The following is a 21,010-nucleotide window of genomic DNA, read 5'->3' on the forward strand; positions in this document are numbered from 1 at the left end:
CACAAGCGAAACGTTCTATCGTTTGCACCAGTTTGCACTCGGCCGTTAGGGTTTCTCGAGGAATACCAATGATCCAAGAAAATTACAAGGGAGAGCGAAACAAGGAACCGCAGCTTAGCCGTGTATCCGAGTTTTATGGATTTCTGGGCGACATATACAGCATCAACGAGATCGAGAGAGACTGGCGGTCCCGGAAAAGTTTTATAATACGTCGCTCTGTGGAATCGTCTCTAACTTACGACAACGACTGTCACTCGAGTCTATTACATTGAGAACGTTAATAAACGAGAACTTCCGTAAAATATGCTAAGAGAAACGATTATTCAGTTTACTTTTCTTCGTTTAAAGAAGAAAGAATATTTTCTTGACAATAATTTTAAAATATACTCGTCAAAAATTTGAAAAATGTTCATTGCCATGTACACAAAAGAATTTACTTTTCTTGCAAAAATATTACAAAACTTGATCCAAGTCGGTTTAATTCTATGTACACTGAGAGAGAAAAATACCTAAGAAATACAAAATATTTATTTTAATAAGATATAGTGCACATAACCAATAATATTTAGTTGTGAGTAGCCTCTAGTTGCTCCTTAGTTATCTTTGTATGATGACAATATTATTAATATGATTCTTTACTTTGGTATATCAGCTACATTAATTAAACGCGTAAATTATGCCCATCAAAAATCGACTGAGGTGACATTACCATCATGGGTACTTTGGTTGAAGCAACCAGATATCGTCACTGTAACTCAGCAATTGCTCTGTGGTTGCAGCGACCACATGATTAGTTGCTCCGTATTCTACTGTTGAATCTAGTTGGCATCACATTGCTTTTTCGGTGTAAACTCATTAAGACTCCAAATGTATTTCGAATAAATTTGATATTTGTGATAAGCATACCATACGCAAACTTATGGAAAACGAGTAACGTTTACTCGAATAAATTTTTCTGTGTGTGAAATCATGATCAGAAGTGTCATGTAGATCAGCACATTTGCCGTGATGTCAGCATAATTTCGCCGCTAATTAAATTCCGCAACAAATTTATTTAATAGATAATGGTTTATCGTGGTTTTCGTAATTTATCATCTCACACACAGTCTCGTTTCCTCTCCGGCATTTTATCCGTCGATTCTAATCCAGGGCTCGGTCGCGTGCGCATAAGTACCGACCCCGGTCTGCGCTCGCTCGCTCACGCGCACGCTTGTTCGTGTGTACGGCGTATCACGTGCACGCGTGCACGCGTTCGTGCTTACTGCAACGAAATCGATACGAGTTCTTTCGACGTTCCTTCGAGACGGCAGAGCCTTGGAAAGCGCAGGAGACCTCTCTTAAGCTAGCGGGATCAAATCGACAGAATCCAACAGGACGTATAATTTAATATCCATTTTATACGTATCACCAAAAAGAATTGTTTACCCTGATATTATTAAAAAAAAAAAAATAGTGCTAGCTGCTAGCTGCTGGCTAACTATCAGGACTGTGCACTGAGAGAAATTATTCGATTAACAAACAGAAATTAACAAACAGATATTTCCGATCAAAATACTGATAAATTTTTGTATCCGATTAATGCTCGTTTCTACTAACTTTGGTTAACTTAACCGGCCGGTTATTCCAACGAAATTGACCAATCGCATTTCTCGTTAGTCAGAATTGACAGATGCAACTTGTCAGTTCCATTAGAATAACCAGCCGGTTAAGTTAACCAAAGATGATAGAAACAGGCATAAGAAATATCCGATGAGAAATGTCGATTCATAATTCTTTCATCGGTTTATTTGATGAAATGTCATTATGATCGAAAGTATTCAATTAATCGGATATAAAAATTCATCGGTATTTTGATCGGAAATACCCGTTTGTTAATTTTTTATCGGATAATTTCTGCTCAGTCAAGAAAAGAAAAGGAAAAAGATAAACAAGGGTAGAAATGGAGGAGACTGAATTTGTACTAATCTGCACCATCGAAGCAAAACTTGAATCTCGCATTCATTCTTGCTGAAGTAACCCCAGATTGATTTCAGCATTATTGGCCACAAGAGTTCTCCATCCGAGAATAGTTACCGGCTGACTCGCGACGCCGTGACAATGGCTCTCGTTTGCGAGTTCGATTGACCGTAGCAATCGAGTGAATAGTCGTTGTGACGGCTTTCTCTTCTCTGATAAGAATTAAATCTGTTAATTCTCGAATCTACCGTAAAAATCGACGAAACTTTCTCACAACGCGTACGATGCCATCAGATTGCGTAATCTCCTATCTCGTCCCCGCGGAGATACTCGTCGCCAGTTTGTCGTTCGCCAGTTTGGAAGCAACGCGCAAAAATTCACGTCCAACCGTTCTGTTCATTACCATGCGTTCTTTGCTAGCGAGCACGACGTCGCGGTATCGTGATTTACCGACGTCGTTCTTACATTCAGGCCGTTAAAGTTACACGGCCGCGATAGGACCGACGAATGCTGCGCGCGCTCACGGCGCGGCGTAAATCAACGACATGATGCGGGAAATATTAATGACTCGGGATACAAAGTCCTCCTTCCCTCTTCCTCTCCCTCCTCCCTCTCTCTCTCTCTCTTTCTCTTTCTCTCTGGCGCGCGAGCAGCGCAGATACCGGATAATCTACACTCTTGTTTTCCTTTACGCGAAGCATCGCGCCTAGTCGCACGTCGCGCCTCGTCAATGAATCATCTTGTACGAGGAATTAACGCGAGCCTCAGATCGTCTCTGAATGGGTCTCGAAAGTTCGTAAACCTTCGATCGTTATTCCGCTGATAAACATACGCGCTTTCGAGAAACGCTTCGGGCATTAATGACACGCGCGGAATTTACGTCGAACCAATCCTCGCCGCGCTCGCCCGCACTCGCAAACTAAACTATTTTCGAGCGGAGTAAATACATCATTGTTTAGAAAATCAATACCTCCCGAGCGAATGATAACATCAACTTTCAGAAGTAACTGCGTTCAAGGTATTCGTGCAATAATCATCGATAACTTTCGACGATAAGCACGCAAAATTATAAGGGGACGTATTTCAAGTTCTTAACTCATATTTCTTAATGCGCAACAATATATACATGAAGAAAATTATATCATGAAGAGAGTAAAAATTACTATAGAATTTTGTAGCCGAGGAACACATCGACAATGTGCAATAATTTATTATCTGTTAGTTTTTCACATATACTATTTATATTTTAAAATTTAATTTTATATTTATATTTTATAAACTAATTATATTTTTAATATAATATTTATATTTAAAAAATGTGCTACTAAAAAATTTACTACGGTTCTTGGAAATTCACTTGGAAATTCTTGGAAATGTTCCTTAATAAAGTAGATATCTTGCTAAAAGTCTATTTTTGTACAACAAAAAATACAGTAAAATTGAAAAGATTTTCTATGGAAAAAATATTATATTTGATTTTTTATAATATATAATATTATAATATTAATATATAATATATATATAATATATATATATATATATATATATATATATATATATAATATATAATATTATAATATTCTCTAGTGCATAAGTATATGAAAATTGATCGCAACGCCAATCATAACCTATGTGTGATGCGGTGAGACAAAATGCAAAAATAAAATTAATAAAATATAAATAAGAATATAAATGCACCCGTTTTTTTTCAGATAAACCCCCTTCGGTTACGTGAAAAAAAGGAAAGAGCTTTTCTATCGAGACAACTTCCTACAATGTGTCTTGCTGCGCACATGATTACACTGTGATAATTGCTCTTTTCTCACGACCACATAAATAACCGCATCAGAACAAGTGAGCATAAAAAACAGCTCATGTGCACGGTCGTTGCGGAATACAAAGCGGAGACCGATTAAATTATCGCCGCGAAACGACTCATGTCGACGACGAGGCGATTACACGAACCCGTATAATTAGCCCTATCGACGAAGGAAGCGCATTCTTGTGGTATGACACGCTCTTCTCGAGCGAGAAAAACACAGACGTTTTGTTCTAGGCGCGTGTTGCGCCATCCGGGAACATCTGTTTAATTTCGAGTAGAGCGAGAGAAACGCTCAGCGCATAAAGACAGCCACCGAGCTCAAATATATTACACTTTGTGAGAAGAAATATTTAAGAAATAAGAAATATTTATTCAGTGGATACTCTTCTCTCTTTTCTCTCTAACGACATAATTACTTATACGCTGAGAGAAATTACTCAATAAGAAACTAACAAACAAATATTTCCGATCAAAATACTGATAAACTTTTGTATCTGATCAGGAAACATCCAATAAGAAATATTGGTTCATAATTTTTTATCGGTTTATCTAATAAAACACCCTTATAATCGGAAGTATTTTATTTGATTAAATATAAAAATTCATCGGCATTTTGAGCGGAAATATCCGTTTGTTAATTTTTTATCGGATAATTTCTCTCAGTGTATTAATATAAAATATTTTCCCAAGAAAATATACATTTCTTATTAAATCTAAGTCAATCCTAAGGCAAACTATTTCCAAATTTTATGAAAGTATTAGAGTTTTCTTGGTTTCAGGGATCATTAGAATATAAAAATACTTCAGAATTTTTAATTCTTTATATGTTGCAGTGCAGTCAATTATCAGGCTTCAAAAATGCCAAGACAAATAAGTTTCCCACACGTTAATCCATGGTCAAAGTTTTACACATTTATAAAAGGAGTCAGGTTATAGAAAAAAAATGTCAATGCTTGGAAAAAATGTCCAACCGACTAAACACATGAAGACTGAGAAGGATATGAGAATTTAGACGTAAGTAAATATGTTATTAGTATCCATTGGGTACCATGAAACACTTTTCATTTCTTCGATGTTTCTTCTTTCAGTGTATAAAATGTAAATATTTCGACTTGCATATCCTACGATATTTAATACAGATATAAATAAATGATATTTGATAATGTCAAAATGTATAATCAAATAAAAAGGATCAAACAAATACGCAACAAGAAAGAAATTTAAATCATAGCTATCAATATCCCGATGTTTAATACAGATATAAAGAAACAATACCCTGATAATATCAAAATGTGTAATCAAATAAAAAGACAAGTACGCAACAAGAAAAAAAGAACCATGAATTACGAGTACCAACAGTTGCGTGCTGGAAACAAAATCGTTCGTAAACGCGAAAAACGGACAGTCTGCTTTACCAGCACTTTTTAGCGGCACAATCGAAGTGACGAAATGCGATTATCGGGACAATCGCGGGTAGTCGCGCATAGATCAACGTCAGTCGCGCGCGAATGTAACGTTTGTACACAATAAATGCATTCACCTGTCAATACACAGCCGCTGCCGTTCCGCCGCTCCTTTCCCCCTGGCCAGCCCCTAAACGCCGGCTACTCCTTTCAGATAGTCACCTTAGCACATGGACACTCGCGTATATCAAAGTGATCCGTCACGACAATCACCCGTTATTACGAACGTCACTCCCGGGCACTATTTAGCTACGCCGACTCGCGAGATGAATGAATAACGAACGAGATACCGCGAATTAACGCGCGTTAACAAGCAGCACCGTTTCACCGAATTGAGATACGCGAGCCAATTAATCCGTCACGACACCTGTCGGTTATTCTGTAGCGAGGCCCTATAGAGAAGTTGGGCTAGGCTAGGTTAGGTACGATCGGCTCGTGTTGCTTACGTTTGTTCCATTCAGGACGCGTCGGTAAATCCGAGATTAGATTTTAAAGTCAGTAAATCCGAGATTAGATTTTAGCGTATCTTCATGGCATCGTGAATAAAATTCATTGGAAATGTCCGTTTGTTAATTTTTTTATCGGATAATTTTTCTCAGTATAATTATTCGCACCGTTCTTATATGCCTTACAGTCCTCTTAATATAGTTAGATTTGAGTTTTTTTAATTTGAATCATGTAATATATGCGATATTAGAATTATAATCGCGATTCGTGACTGAAAAACTAACAAACATCTCCAAATCAAATCTAAGTATCTCACTTGGAGCAAGTTTCAAGTAAAGATTATTGATACGAGCAATACTTAATAATTCACGGATCATTAGCCATATGCTAAATAATCTGTCCCGCCAAACTCTCTATTCAAGTAACCACTGTTTTCGGTTTTTTCCGTGAATTTACTGTGCGAGAGACTTTTACAGAGAGTTCTAGTAAACGCGCAACACGAAAACTCACGCGCGATGTTTCATCGAAATAATTATATCGCCAAATCGGCGACACGAGAAACACGATACAATCGTAATTCAACTCGCGACAGGTATCACACGACTGCCGGGCGATGTTGGAGAATGTCGCGAAATTATATTCGTAACTATATATATATATATATATATATATATATATATATATATATATATATATATATATATATATATATATATATCAACCGTCCTAACCTCGTACGTAAACACGACTGAGCCCGAGCTCCCTTCCGGCCCGGCTCTCCGAAGCGCGATGTAAACAATACCGAGCGGCGCGACTATGAGACGGTGACGTCACGACTGTTTCTCTCAAAACAAAATTATTCGGAATCTTATTTATTCTCGCTCGCTATTGTCTACACTAGATTACTCGTTCTTTATTTCTCTCTCTTTCTCCCTGATTGTATGAAATACTAATTACATCGAATGTATCGTTGCAGTGCACTTTTCCACTTGTGGAGGTAGAAGTGCACAATAATGCGAAACGATAAATCACACATGTTCTTCTTGGAAGACACACTTTGGCTGTAAACTCAAAAAAATTGCAGAAGAAAATTCTACCACTCGAAAGAACACATGCGAGAATCTCATCGACGAGCACACTTGAACCATCGAGGAGAGTTAAAGTGAATAAAAGTGTTTGGTTCTGTACTCGCGAGCGCTGCATTTGCGAACTAGTCTTCACTATTTGTGCAGAAGGTATGGAAAACGATCATTCAGGTATATATTTAATAATACTTTACAAATTAAATTTCTTCCTATAACAAACTACTGAGTAAAATTCTGAATATAATAAGTAAAGTAAAATATGTGTCCAATATTTGAAGACATATCTAACTGGACATTGTTTCAGGCCCTTATCCTGAAGTCTCTTTTATCGTGTCTCTAAATGCATTTATGAACCAGTCAGAAAGCTTATAAGTCACATTTAGAAGTATTTTTATCGATAAAAAGAAATTCAGAATAAAGCTCATAGTCTTTAAACATAAATATTTAAACTGTCTCAACACAGAATATATATTAAAAATACACATATATCCTACTTTGAAAGTTTAAATATATTCGTATTTAAAGACCAAAGTAAGAATATCCAAGGCTAGATACGTGTCCAAGCATTGGTATTTTTATCTTGCTTCAAGAAATATTCTTCTATATTCAAGAATGGATATCTGCGTTCGCGACAGCGTCGATGTTACGTTGAAAATTCTAAAGTGTTATAGAATATTTATATACTTCTCTTTCAAGACTATATACATATATGTGTGTGTGTGTGTGTGTGTGTGTTAAAAGATAAACTATCTGGTAAACATCTCGATCTTATCTCGCGTATTACGTCCCGCGCGAACATCTGTCGATGCTGCATACAATGAGAAGAACACCGGCAGCGAGCGTGGAAAATCGCTTTTATGCGAGTTTTACGTAATCCATCGCGCGCATCGCTAGTTGATGCGCCAGCTAGGTGTTTACATCGGACGATGCGTAACAGCGAAACATATGGCGCACGCACGCCCACGCATGTTCATCTCGAACCGAGGCGTACAAATAGGGATGCGTCGATCAACGCCGCGCCATTTTCCCATGCCGCAATCCTGTTAATCGCATCGCGGAATTTTCCGCGGAACTTGCCGTTTTTTCCATGGATCGCAGTTGCGTTTCTCAAAATAGCCTATGCGAGTTTCATTGCAATTAATGACCGTAACATCTCCTAAGGTCTCGTTTCCTCTATCCGCGACTCGTATTTCTCCTTCCTAAAGTACAATTAGTGCATTTTTTGCTGAAATGTGTATATACATCATGTCTGTATACTTATGACTAGTGATTCAGTTATAAGTGCAACACTGCAGTCAGTAAAATCTCGCTGAAAAGAATCAACTGTTCTCATTATTGATACAGTTATATATAATAAGAATATTATCATATTTGGTATTAATGTTTACTTCAATTCTATAATTAATTACATTTAATAATAATTACTAATCTTTTTTTTAGTGCAGCTTATAGTGCGGACCATAGACATATAAAATAGACTGAGTACTCCTGTTGGAGGACTGAAGTCCGCTTAGAATGAAAGGACGATAGAAATAGTGGTGTTTTCTGGTCTAATCGTGTGTTGTGGCGAGAAGGAAAGAGGAGGACTGCGGTCTAAAATGCGCCGACAGTACTGAGAGTTCACAGTACATATAACATTAAATATATTTGTGAGCACGCTAATAGCGATGTGAGTGCATTTCGGGCCGCAGTCATGGTTATGTGTCTCCTCACACACACAAAATATACATTATTTTTCTCTTTCTTTCTTCACTCTTCTGTTTCCTCTGCATCACTCCTACGGTACTGTGTGACTGAGAGAGCTACCAGCGTATCTCTGTCCTTCGATCTCAGTCCTCCAGTAGCAATGCTCAGTGTCTATTATGTCTATAGTGCGGACATCCTCACGAGCGCGAAGGACGCTCATGGATTTGAGGACGACGCGATGAGATCGATTCGTCGGCGCGTAACGCCAGCGACAAAGATCGCTCTCAACGAGCAGCACGATCTCGAGGTCCGCTCGCTCCCGCGGCTTCTTACGCGTCCCCCCTCCACACACGCTACCACCACGGCACGCCACCTTTCCCATTGCGATTACGTAACCGCGCACACGCGCGCGCAACACCGCCAATGCCAGTCAGGTATTTACACGGTACGCCGCGTACGGACTTAACGCATTCCGCCGTCGTTCACACACCCACGCGCGTATGTGCAACGCGCCGTATCCTCTCCCCCCTTGCCGCCTCCTGCTCCCGCCCTGGCTGCCGACCTGTGCTTTCCACACATGCACTCGGCCGGTCCGTGGGACACGAAAGAGAGCGTTTCGCTTCGCTCCGCTCGAGCTATACGGGATGTTACAATGAGCGTGACGTCACTTCCGGAATATCTGGCGGAGACCGTGAGGAGGAAGCTAGGTCGGTAGGTTGGTAGGTAGGCAGCCAGATGGATCAACCGCGCCGTTCACAGAGCTCGCATACAAGGTGTCCCAGAATCGCGCCTTACCAGCCGAGGGATCGACCTCGGTGTCGAGTTTTCCTCGGCGAAGGTAACAGCGACATCCAAAGCTTTTGGAAAAGAGGCGAAATGTCTGTGAGTGCCTGGCTGCGCTCTTTCTTCATTTATCTTCTGACATTTACGATCGGAAGCATATCCGGTGATGGTCTGTGTGTGGGCAGAGGCTGTATGTAGCGTGTGATGTAGGAAAAAGACTATCGCGGACATTCCTAATGCCATTGTTGTCGTTAATGATATGCTACCGTACGTTTTATTACATAACAGCGTTATTGTATTCTCACATAACTTGGCATCGATAGATCGATGGTTATTGAACTGATAATGGTTATTAAAAATTTTTCAGCGAACACACACACTGCATTCGCATCTAGCTATGCATTTTCGCAAGACTGTTGATTAATCCAAGAAACAGATTTGCGAATAATTACTTTTTTAATTAATTATCGTATCTAATTGACGATTAATATGAGCCGATTCAACTGGAGACCGCGTTTAATTGACTATTGATTTCACTAAATTCAATCGAGCACTGTCCGATTAATGATTGATTTCAACGAATTCAATTAAAGACCGTTCAACTGAGGATTGATATGAGCGAAGGGAATTAAAGATTGTTTAATTAATAATTGAACTCGGCAAATTTAATTAAAAGCCGTTTAAGGGGATGCCGAAGAAACGATTGTCAACACGATCATGCTATCCTTTTTGTATTTTTTACACATACGGATCTTATTTATTTATTTATTTATTATAAATTTATTTATTATTATAAATTTATTATAATTATTATAAATATATTATATTATTATAAATTTATTTATTTATTATAAATTTATGCAGCGCGCTTTATTCTATCGTACTAGCAGAAAACATAACCATGCATATGTAGAAAACCCTCTGCAAACTTTTCGTATACTTCCAAGTTTCTATATTCAGTTGCAAAGATACAGAAATGTTCCTTGAAAGTGCCGTTAGTGAAACAAACACACATATTGTACGTACAAATTGTAGAACTTTTATAAAATAAATTAGTAAATTATATAATGAGTAAAATTAAAGCATTTATCAATAAAGTATTTGCAAATCTATGCAATCAATATAACATAAACTCTGCATAAAAAAGGCAATATTTTATCGATAAAACTTTCAAGTATGACATCCCCTGACGATGTGAGCAAATTCAATTGCTTCAATCGATTCATCGAAGATTATTTGATATGACTAATGCATCTCTTAACGCTGGTCCTACTTAGTGCTTCTCAGTCATCGGCAGCTTCCACATGAAAAAAATGCTCCGGATATGAATATTATAATATACAAAACTAACTGTAACGAGTAATCGAACGCTCTTCAATTGAATTGACTTGTATCAATCTCAATTAAACAGTCTTTAATTGAATTTGCTAATTTCAATTATCAATTGAACAATACGTTGTAAATACGTTGTTAATTGAAATTGTCAATTGTCTTTGGTCCACTTCGCTCATATCAATCATCAATGGAGCGGCCTTTATGTGAATTCGAATCAATCGTTAATTAAACATTCTTCGATCGATTTTGCTCGAATCAAACGTTAATTAGCTTAATTGAAACATATCGGTTCAAATCAATTGAATTGGTTTAAATAAATTGAAATAAATTCAATTCATATTTTTACAACTCCGTTCAGAAAGTGGGGAGGTGTTTTCTGGATTAATTAACAATGATGAGAAACGCGTACCTATAGTTTTTGCTAACAGATCGACGCGATCGTCGAGACGTATCGTAAATACGTTATTATTAGGAGAGATGCCATCTATTCTATCATATTTAACATGTAATGGATAGACAATACATTACAAACTCGATTTCACTAGATAAACAGCGTAACGTGTTAGTAATTAAAAAATGTTTTCTATCTAGCCTGTACTAGCTGGCTATTAGCTTTTGACAGAGCGGCTAGTTGCATTTCTAGTCGAGTAACCTCGGATTTTTCATCACTGTTAATTAATCCAGGAAACATGTTTCCGCTTCAATCCTGTTCGGCGAGGATTATTATCGCGAAATTAATCATTTTTTTTTGTTTCGGAAATAAGAGATCTAATGCGATCTGATGGAAATTTACTTCTAACTAGAATTATACATTTTTTTTTCCTGAAGCAGTAGTGTGGGAAATCTATTGAGTTGATCCGTAGGTTGGTGCGGATTTTTCAACAAAATTGAAATGCAATTTATTCTTGTCAAAAACTACTTCTATCCGAAATTCTGTTCGACAATCTCTTTTGTCATACTTTATGTAATTTTATAATTTCCTCTCATAAAGCTCTTGCGCTTTTTTGGCGAAGAAACGTTCCAAGAGATTTTTTACATCTTCTAAAGAAGTGAAGTTTATGCCATCGAGAAAGTTCTGCAATGAGCAAAACAGATGACAGTCGGAGGGGGCAATGTCGGATGAATACGGTGGGTGAAGCAAAACATCGTAGCCAGACTTTAGCAATTTTTACAGAAGTAAAAGAGCATAATGCATCGGAAAAATTAATTACTGCCTTTCGAGCCACAACAAGAACAGCTGTACTTCTTTAAACGCTGTCACTTGCATCACAAAATATGCTCTGAAATGTCAGCTATCAAAGCATATATAGATGAACTAACTATATGGAACTCTCTCCTTCTAATGCCAACTAGGCAAAAATCCGCACAATCAACCAATACATATCCAGTATAAGCTATCATATTATGTTGTATAAGCTATAAAATATTTTTCAAGTAAGACAATATTTTCTTAGAATTTTGGATTTTCATGAAAGCAATTGTCTATTTCTTTTACATAAAAAAATTTACACTGAAAAAAAGTTGGATTTGGTTAAATTAACCAAATTTCTAATGAAGTATGAATCAGGAAATTCCAATTGAAGTCACTAGAATTCCGTTCAAGTTAATCAGAAAAATCTTGTCAAGGATCCAGACAGCACAAATTACTAAAAGATGTTTTAAAGACACTCAAGAGACATCTAAAAAACAAGATTTCTCATGAACGTTTTAAAGACATCTTTTAGTAGGTTATACTGACTGAGAAGTTTCTCTTGTTTGAACAGAATTCTGGTTAATTTCAATTTCAAAGATTTGGAAATGAAATAAAATTTCATTTCAGTTCAGAAAAGAATATACGATCAACAATTTTCTCGAAAGTGACCACTGTCCAAAATGAAGTGCTCTCTCTTCGATCCCTCGAAAGCGGAAGGCGCTCGAATCGACCATACCCGAAAGGGAGCACACCTAAGTCGCGTAAACGGTGCTGGTGTCCCTCGCTCACCGGAAATTACGGAACGACGTTACTTTCCGCACTTCCGTCGACGTAATGCAAATACGAATCTTGTCGACACCGTGTCCATTTCCGTAGATTAGGAGGAGACGGGCGTACATGGCGAGGGGTTCGAGAATCGAAAGAGGGATATCCGTCGGCTGAATCAAACGGCACTTGGTCGTGCGGCGATGGAACGGATCGAAACTCCTAGCGCTAGGATTAAAGTAAAGCATCGGACGGAACGGCGGGAATTACCAGCTTCCAGCAGAAATTACGGAATCAAATGGGAGCAGCAGAGACAAGCCGGAGTGATATTCAGATAATTTTATCGTAATCGAACGAAACAATATCGAGGTATTTGAAGATTTCGTATTAAATATTTGCTCATATATTTGTCGATCAAACGTTATTCAAGTTCTTTACTGAAGTCATACGGCATGTATGTTCAAAGTATTATTCGCGAGTTTTTACTTGGGAGATATGGAAATAGGGGAATTTTTCTGAACAATGTCAAAGTAATCGCGGTTTACCAGTAATATCATATAAATTGCTCTCTCTTTTTAAAAAAAAGGGAGATATAATATAATTAACATACTTGATACATACTGAGAGAAAAATATCTAAAAAATACAAAATATTTATTCGGTGAGTACTAATAACATATTTACTTACACTAATATAAGATATTTTTCAAGTAAGGAAATACATATTTTCTTGGAATTTTGGTTTTTTATGGAAGCAATTGTCTATTTCTTTTACATAAAAGAATTTACTTTAAAAAAAAGTTTGATTAACCAATATTGAATTAACCAAACTTTTGATGAAATATGAACAAATCAGAAAATTCCGGTTGAAGTTAATAAAATACTGTTCAAGTTAGTCAGAAAAATCTTGTCAAAAACTCAGACAGCACAAATTACTAAAAGATATCTCAAAGATACTCAAAAGATACGTCTAAAGGGAATAGAACTTCTCTTGAACGTCTTAAAGACACTTTTTAGTAGATTATACTGTCTGGCAAGTTTTTGTTGTTTAAACAGAATTTCAGTAGCTTCACACACACACATACACACACACACACACCACACACACACACACACACACACACACACAGAATTTCTGGTTTATTCATATTTCAATAGAAATTTTTAATCCAATTAAACTCTTTTCTCCCGCGTAGATTTAAGTAAAAATGTTTGGCGCCAACCGAATACGTAATCGTTATTTTTAAGATATTTTCCTTTCAGTGTAAAAATGTATACGGAAAAAGAAATTCTGCATACAAAATTTGGTTAGATTATTCAAATATCTGATGAAATATGAATGGACCAGAATTCTGGTAACTTCAACCGGAATTCTGATTAGTTCATATTTCACCAGATATCTGATTAATCCAACTAAATCTCTTTTTTCCTATGTAAACGTATGATGGTGAACAACACTGAATTTTAAAAAGGAAGACTTGCAAACGTTTCCATTTCGAAATGTATCTATCCGAAACAATTTTCTTTTCGTTACTGCGGAAACTTACAAAAAGAAAAAGACAAAAGAAACGGAAAAATGCCGACGAGTTTCCGGGAAAGATACCGAAAAGTGTTCGCGAGACTAAAATTCGCGAGGCGACGATTCTCAGGCGCAAATATCGCCCCGCCAGATATCCCCGGAGCAGTTTGAAAATATTTTAGTATTCGGCGCTGGTTCCGCTCTTGAAACCAATACAGAATGTAAAATTCCGCATATCCCGCCGCAAAGTTCGTTCCGGGTGATTCGAATACAAAAGATTTTGCCCAAGTTTTCATAAAAGCGAGCCGGTAAATCCATTTTCCGTGCGAGGCGAGACGTGTTAAGACTCACTACTTCGCGATCGCCACGATTCGCGGATAATACCCGGATAAACATTCAATATTACTCGCGATTCTTTTCTTTCTCGGCTCGTTTATTTGCCACCGATGTCGGAAGAGAAGCCAAGATATCGGACAATAAAAAAAAGCATGCCACAGGCGCGCGCATGCACGATATACATATACGATACTTCCGACATGACAGCAGTAAATTCAAACAACGCATATTTCATTTCATGTCGTCCATCAAGTGCCATCATGTAGATACGATCGCGATCGCAATTCTTCCTGCCGATAGCATCGTTCGGAGAAAACCGTGCTGAATTTTAACCCCTTTGCGCGCTTCACTCTTTCGCCGCGCACGCGAGCCTCGAAGTTTGGTCCTTCCTCGACTTTATTACGAAGCATAAAACGAAACATTAAAAATCGTGACAGTGCGAACTTTCCTCTCAACAAAGAAATAACGATTTACGAGTGACTATTAAAAATCTCTCAGAGATACATAGCTGCGTCGTCGCAAGCTGAACGATTCAACTTCCCAACATCTTCCACGACTTAAAACTAGATCACGAGTTGATAGTTTGTTGCTCTCTCTCGACGTATCATAATATCGTAACGAAAATAAAAAAAAAAGAGTTTAATCTGTTCAGATTAGAACGTTATCTTATGACTCGAGTCTCAATCGAGCGTCGCCGTAATCGCTATCACCAATAAACATATAGGTGACAACTTATATTGAGTGCTGAATATAGATCAAGGTTTATAATTTAATAAATTATTTTGTTGTTAATTAAAGCTGAATGGTTACACTAAGAGAAAAAAATATCTAAAAAATAATAAATATTTTTTTAAATAAATACTAATATATTTATTTATATCTAAATTCTTTTATTTAAACAACATAATAATTACTTTCATAAGAAGCTAAGATTTCAAGAGAATATATATTTTTTATTTTAGAGAAATTTTATATTAATATAAAAATAAATAAGTTATTATATGTAAAATATATATTATATATATTATATGTAAATATATATTATTATATATATATATATATATATTTATTTATTTGTTGATAGAAAAATAAACTTTTTACAGAAGTAAACTGTTTTTCCTAGAAATTAATTTTACATTTCACAAATAAATTTTCAAATATTTCTTCTATTTATTAAAATAATTATTATTAAATTATATACATTGATTCTACATACAAAATTCATGTTATATATATATATATATATATATATATATATATATATAATGCTATATATATATATATATATAGTACTTGACGCTTGCCATATGTGAGTGTAGAATAACCCATACGGAATATCACGCGCGACAATCGCGCGCGTGCGGGCTTCCTTCTCCTCGATTGTGAATAGACATGGCCGCGAGTCACCGAAGCTAATCGTCTTAACGGCAACGGCGGTTAGTAAATAGCCAGGGATATTGACCGCCCGGAACGTACACGGAGCGGCCCGATAAGTACGTCGTAAAGCAGTTAACGAGGATCGCCGTAGGCTGGCCACCGATCCATCGCTAATTACCGATGCACCCCGTGTCACGATTACGACACCAGGATGCAGCCGGCACGAGGCGATCCGGCGAGTTCTTATTGACGTCGGCACTTCCGGCTAATAAACGTGTGCATTTCTAGAGTCAGCATTAATTACCGATCGCCAGCGCAGTCACGAGATGAGGCACTTAAGCATGAAACGAATATAAGGCGAGACGAGAGCTCTAGGGATATTAGAATCATTTTTTGTACATTTTACACGTATTATTCTTCTTTATTACGACAATACGTCGCTACCTATCATATTTAATACCCGCGCCGTCGAGGCTCGCTGGGATCCTCCAAGTCTCGCTGTATTTTATGGTGCATTTAGCGTAATCATGCGCCACGCAATTGCATTCTTAATCTTTCAATAAACATTCGACTTTTATACATGGTGTCTGATACGACATAAGATCTCATGTGAAGGTAGAATATCAAGTATGAGACCTTGGCAAACAACCACGTGAAATTTCGGGGTATTTCGTGTAATTTCGGGGTAAAAAAAGTTTGGCGAACCAGAGCGCGCGACGTTTGTGGGAGAATAGAACGAGCCTTTAGCTTTCTGTTAGGCCGGAGAATATGTTAGTACCGACTGCATAAATATTTTTTATTTTTCAAATATTTTCTCTCTCAGCGTAATCTTTTATTTTTATCTATAAATAGTTATAAAGCAAGATATGAACACTAAAGAACTCAGAATCCAAAAGTTCTCCGTAATCATAAAACTTGTCAAATTTACCCCTAAAAGTAAACTCTAAATATAGATAAATTTTGTTCAGTGCATTTTTATTTATTCGCAGCTACCGGAAAAATGATCGAAATATGACCCTTTTTTCTAATGAAAACATCGAGAAATATATCGAGAAATACAACTTACTAATATCTTTGTGATTTAATGAAATTGAAAAAAGTTATAATAAAGAAACAAAAACATATATTTTTAAGAACGATAACGTTTGGAAAGATGGTCCGGGTGAATTTTACCCGTGTTTAAGAAGGTTTTAGGATTAAAATAATCTTCATTTCATATTTTTCTTTAGAAAAACATTCGTGTGTTTATCCGTCTAGGTCAGTTTGACCTCTACGTGCGTCCATTCACGGGTTGGGGAAAAAATAAAAAAGAGAAAAAGAAACGATATTAGTCAGCGACGACACACGCGCGCTTCAGATCGCGTCCGAGCGATCGCTGGCAGCCGTTTTCGGCATTATCCGTCCAAACGCGTGCATGATTGATTCGTCGCGATAATCCGCGGACGGACACGCATGCAGAAGTGATATTAATTATTCGTTCTAGACGACGACGGCAACGGGTCGCCAGTCAGAAGAATCCCCCGGCCCCTTTGCTGCACTTTCCCCGGCCATTTGTCACTTTGCTATCGATTTCAATTTATCTTAATTGCTCGTGCAATTAGCTCTCTCTTTCTCTCTCTCTCTCTCTCTCTCTCTCTCTCTCTCTCTCTCTCTCTCTCGCCCAAAACACCGTTTACAAAACGGGCAAGCGCCCCGAAGGACAATTGATAAGCGAGGTGTTCTCGCGCGTTCGCGGCGGCCTCGGTAAACATTCACCCGTCGTCCGATCGACCATTAATGAGCTAATTGCGAATGCATGGAATCAGAGTAGATAGGCCGATGCCTGAAGCCGCCGCCGGCGAGCGTGTATCGATACCACCACGCATTAGGGGTCGAAAGGTCGCTTTTCGTTCCTGCAACCTCCCTTCCATTTTCTCTCTCTCTCTCTCTCCCTCTCTCTCTCTCTCCCTCTCTCTCTTTCTCACGCACGCGCGCGCCGCCTCCCTCCTCTCTCCTCGATGGTGTTCGCCGAGTCAGTTTCCCCTTTTATGGCGCATAACCGTAGCCATTTTGAGCCGGCCCAGCGAGTAATTCAATTTATAATTGAGCGAAAACCACCGGCGGTGGTGCCATCGCGTCTAGCCGGCAGTCTGTCGGTGCGACTCCGTACGGGTCATTAGTACGTCGGCATATCGACCGTCGTTTCCGCGTCGCCCACCCGGCTGCCCCGTCGCGGCAGCCGTCGCGTTTCCACCGCGCGAGCAGTCATTAGGAAATACTTTCAGAGTCCATCCGCTCATTGTGGCGGTTTCTCCCTTCACCCCTCGTGCGACGGCTCACTCTCGCTTTTGCCGCGAGAGCTTGTCTTCTGATCAGCATCCGCACCGCCTGATTAGACGGTCAAATTGAATAAAGGGGCGTTACAGGGATCTCTCCTCTCGGAGGAGAGCGCAAATTAGAAGAAGATACGCAAGCACGGAATCGAGGATGAAAACGAAATTTTTCGTTCTCGTTATTCCGGTCTTGAGATTCTGCAATATTTCAAGGCCCATCAAATATGAACGCACAGGCGGTCTACTAATTGTTAATCTATTTTTAACCGGGCTTTTACTTGGCTGCATTAAGTAACAGACGTTCTTCAACGGGAGTATATTGTTGAAGGTATACACGTCTCAAGATAACGTGAAACTTGGAGCGCTGCAACTTCGTAATGAATGAATTAAAGTAGATTGAGTTGAAGCAGCAGTCAGAAGCACTTGCGGTATGATCGTGGAATATATTTTACATTTTCCGTTGTGATTATCACTTTTACTCGTAATCTCATAATCTCTAACAAAGATTTCTTTAGATTTAATAAATTTTATTGAATCCAAACAAATTAAATTGCACACAAAATGGTTCATGGAAACTAATTATTCCAACTGATTGTTCGGCTTCTCAAATAATCTTATTGTTTGGTCCAAAAGAGAAAGTTGTTTCGTTTAATTTACTCATTTTACTGAAGAAAGTCTATAATTCTGTTTAAATAATCTTAAGAAACACTTGAATTTTCATTTCTTGTATTAATAACGGTTTTTCTTTTTATTACTCCATCTCTCTTCCTCGTGATTTTCCACCAAATATTCCAGTATTCCGTGATACAGTCAACCATCCCTTACATTGACTACGATTTGAGTCGCTGGACTCAAAACAATTGTACACTGAGAGAAAAATACGGTTACTTTCGTCCCCAATAAAACTGTTTTATAACTTTAATCACAAAAATAGTTAGAATAATCATCTTTCTAATAACATTTACTAAAACAATGGTTATTCTATTTTTGTGGTTAAAATTACAAAACAGTCTTATTGGGGGCAAAAGTAACCATATTTTTTTCTCAGTGTAAGAATTGGAACTGTCGACCAGTTCTGACGATATACTTACAGTATTATGATTATAATGCATCCTAATAATGCCCACAAAGTCTTTTTCATGTCACACTTAGTGACAATCGTTGAAAATACAACAGCAATCGATATGTAACGAATATTGACAAATTGTACATTAGTGAGCCAATGATGTCACGCTAGTTAATGTCACGCTAGTAAATAAAATTATGTTGATTGTGAGTCAAATAGATAGGAGTCCAACAAACAAAAAGAAACCTTTTTCTCCGTGTAGCTTTACACTTGTTTCGTGCGGTATTAAATAATAAGGCGCATGAAGGCAATAGAGATTCGCGATGGGAATTATTTGTGGGATTTTCCGCGAGCAGCCCGCTGCCCTTCGGCCCTTCGATATCGACTCACGCACGGCACTTATTTTTCCCGTGTCCGCAGCGGCGCACTGTAGTGCTGTAAGATATGCGTGCGCACGCGTGCGCGCGTAATTCCATACTTTTAAGTTCCCGCGGGAACTCGGCGGCGCAGTTTTAGCGGGTGCGCCCCCCGTCGCTTCACTTCCGCAAACGTAATCTACGAAGGCAAATGAGAGAACGGCGAAGGGAAGTAGCTCGCGGGCGAGCGCATAGTGGCAACGCGCACGCGCAAGAGCGCGTGCAACATTTTCAGGTATAATAACGATACCTCATTAACGAGATGAGAAAAATTTAATAACTTATGCCGCGCGCGGAATACGCGGCAGCGACTCACCGGTATGCGATAATTAGTTTCACGATGGAGCATACCTATTATGCCGCGACGGACTTGATAAAAGCGACGACCCATATTAATAAATCGATCGACGTGCGCGCCGCGTGCGCGTTTTACAGTTTAAACGGATTAGGATCGCGCGGATGTTGCGCGAACGGTCGGAAATTGATGCGCCGGTCATTGGCGCGCTCGGTGACGACGAGAAAATTACCAGTCGGCAGACAGGGCTAATATCTTCGGATCGCGCGAGTCGCAGTACACGTGGAAACGGCGGGCTTCCGAGACCGCGACTCTTCTTCCCTTCGTTCGTACACCTCTTTCACGCTCTTGCCTCCCTCTCCCCCATCTCCTCTTTCCATCCCTTCCTTTCGCCCATGCGGACACGAGCAATGAATCAAAGCCGAACGAGCATTACCGTGACCGTATTGTCCGTGCGATAGAATTTAAACCGGGAGCTCTCTCCCTTCCTCTCTTTCTTTCTCTTTCTCTCTCTCTCTGCCTCTGTCTCTGTCTCGCACTCTCTCCTTCCTTCGGTAAAGGACAAACTCTCGCTGCGCCCGAACAGAATCTCCATCTCGCTCCATCGCGTTCCCACTCCCGCGGATCGCACCCTTCGCCCTTCCTTGCAGCACCCGGGAGTCCCGCCGTCCTCCTCCGTCGTTCGCCTTTCTCTCGCCGTGGCGTTTCTATGGAAACGGCGCGAGAACCGAAAGCTCCGCTGTATCAGGAGGAACGAAGTTTCTCGCGAATCAGGAGGGGGTGACCGAGACAGACGGATGGTAGAGTAGAAGGATGAACAAAGAGGACACGCGTGGGAGTCCAAGGGCGAAAACGGCGGGTGGCTGTGGAGCGAAGGGAGACGCGACGATGTAACTGCGAATGAAAGTGGGTGGGAGCGAAGGAGATGGCGCGAGGAAGGACGACATCGTGAGGACGCCGCCGCCGCCGTCGCCGCCACCGACGACGACGACGACGACGACGGTGCCATTGGAGGCCTCGGTGAGGGAAACTTTGTAGACGCGACATTTCCTGCCGGCGAGCGGTGCAGCCTCACGGGCCATCGAACCGAGAGAGCGCCCGTCTCTCTCTCTCTCTCTCTCTCTCTCTCTCTCTCTCTCTCTCTCTCTCTCTCTCT

At 39.2% G+C, this 21,010-nt stretch overlaps 1 protein-coding gene across 3 annotated transcripts in view; it reads right to left on the bottom strand.

Moving 5' to 3' along the window:
* LOC116850057 (Krueppel-like factor luna) overlaps nt 1-21,010 on the bottom strand; it is a 570,824-nt gene that overhangs the window by 344,761 nt on the left and 205,053 nt on the right. The window contains exon 1 of one of the 3 annotated variants that reach the window (XM_032827869.1): nt 5,319-6,307. The exons of the other annotated variants lie outside the window; for them this stretch is intronic. The gene's annotated coding sequence lies outside the window, so the exon portion shown is untranslated. Of the gene's footprint in view, nt 1-5,318; nt 6,308-21,010 lie in introns of those variants that run through there. 3 annotated transcript variants of the gene reach the window in all.

This window comes from Odontomachus brunneus, unplaced genomic scaffold, assembly GCF_010583005.1.
Source record: "Odontomachus brunneus isolate Ranch 3 - 2012 unplaced genomic scaffold, Obru_v1 Obru_scaffold_133, whole genome shotgun sequence".
Classification (NCBI taxonomy): Eukaryota; Metazoa; Arthropoda; class Insecta; order Hymenoptera; family Formicidae; genus Odontomachus; species Odontomachus brunneus.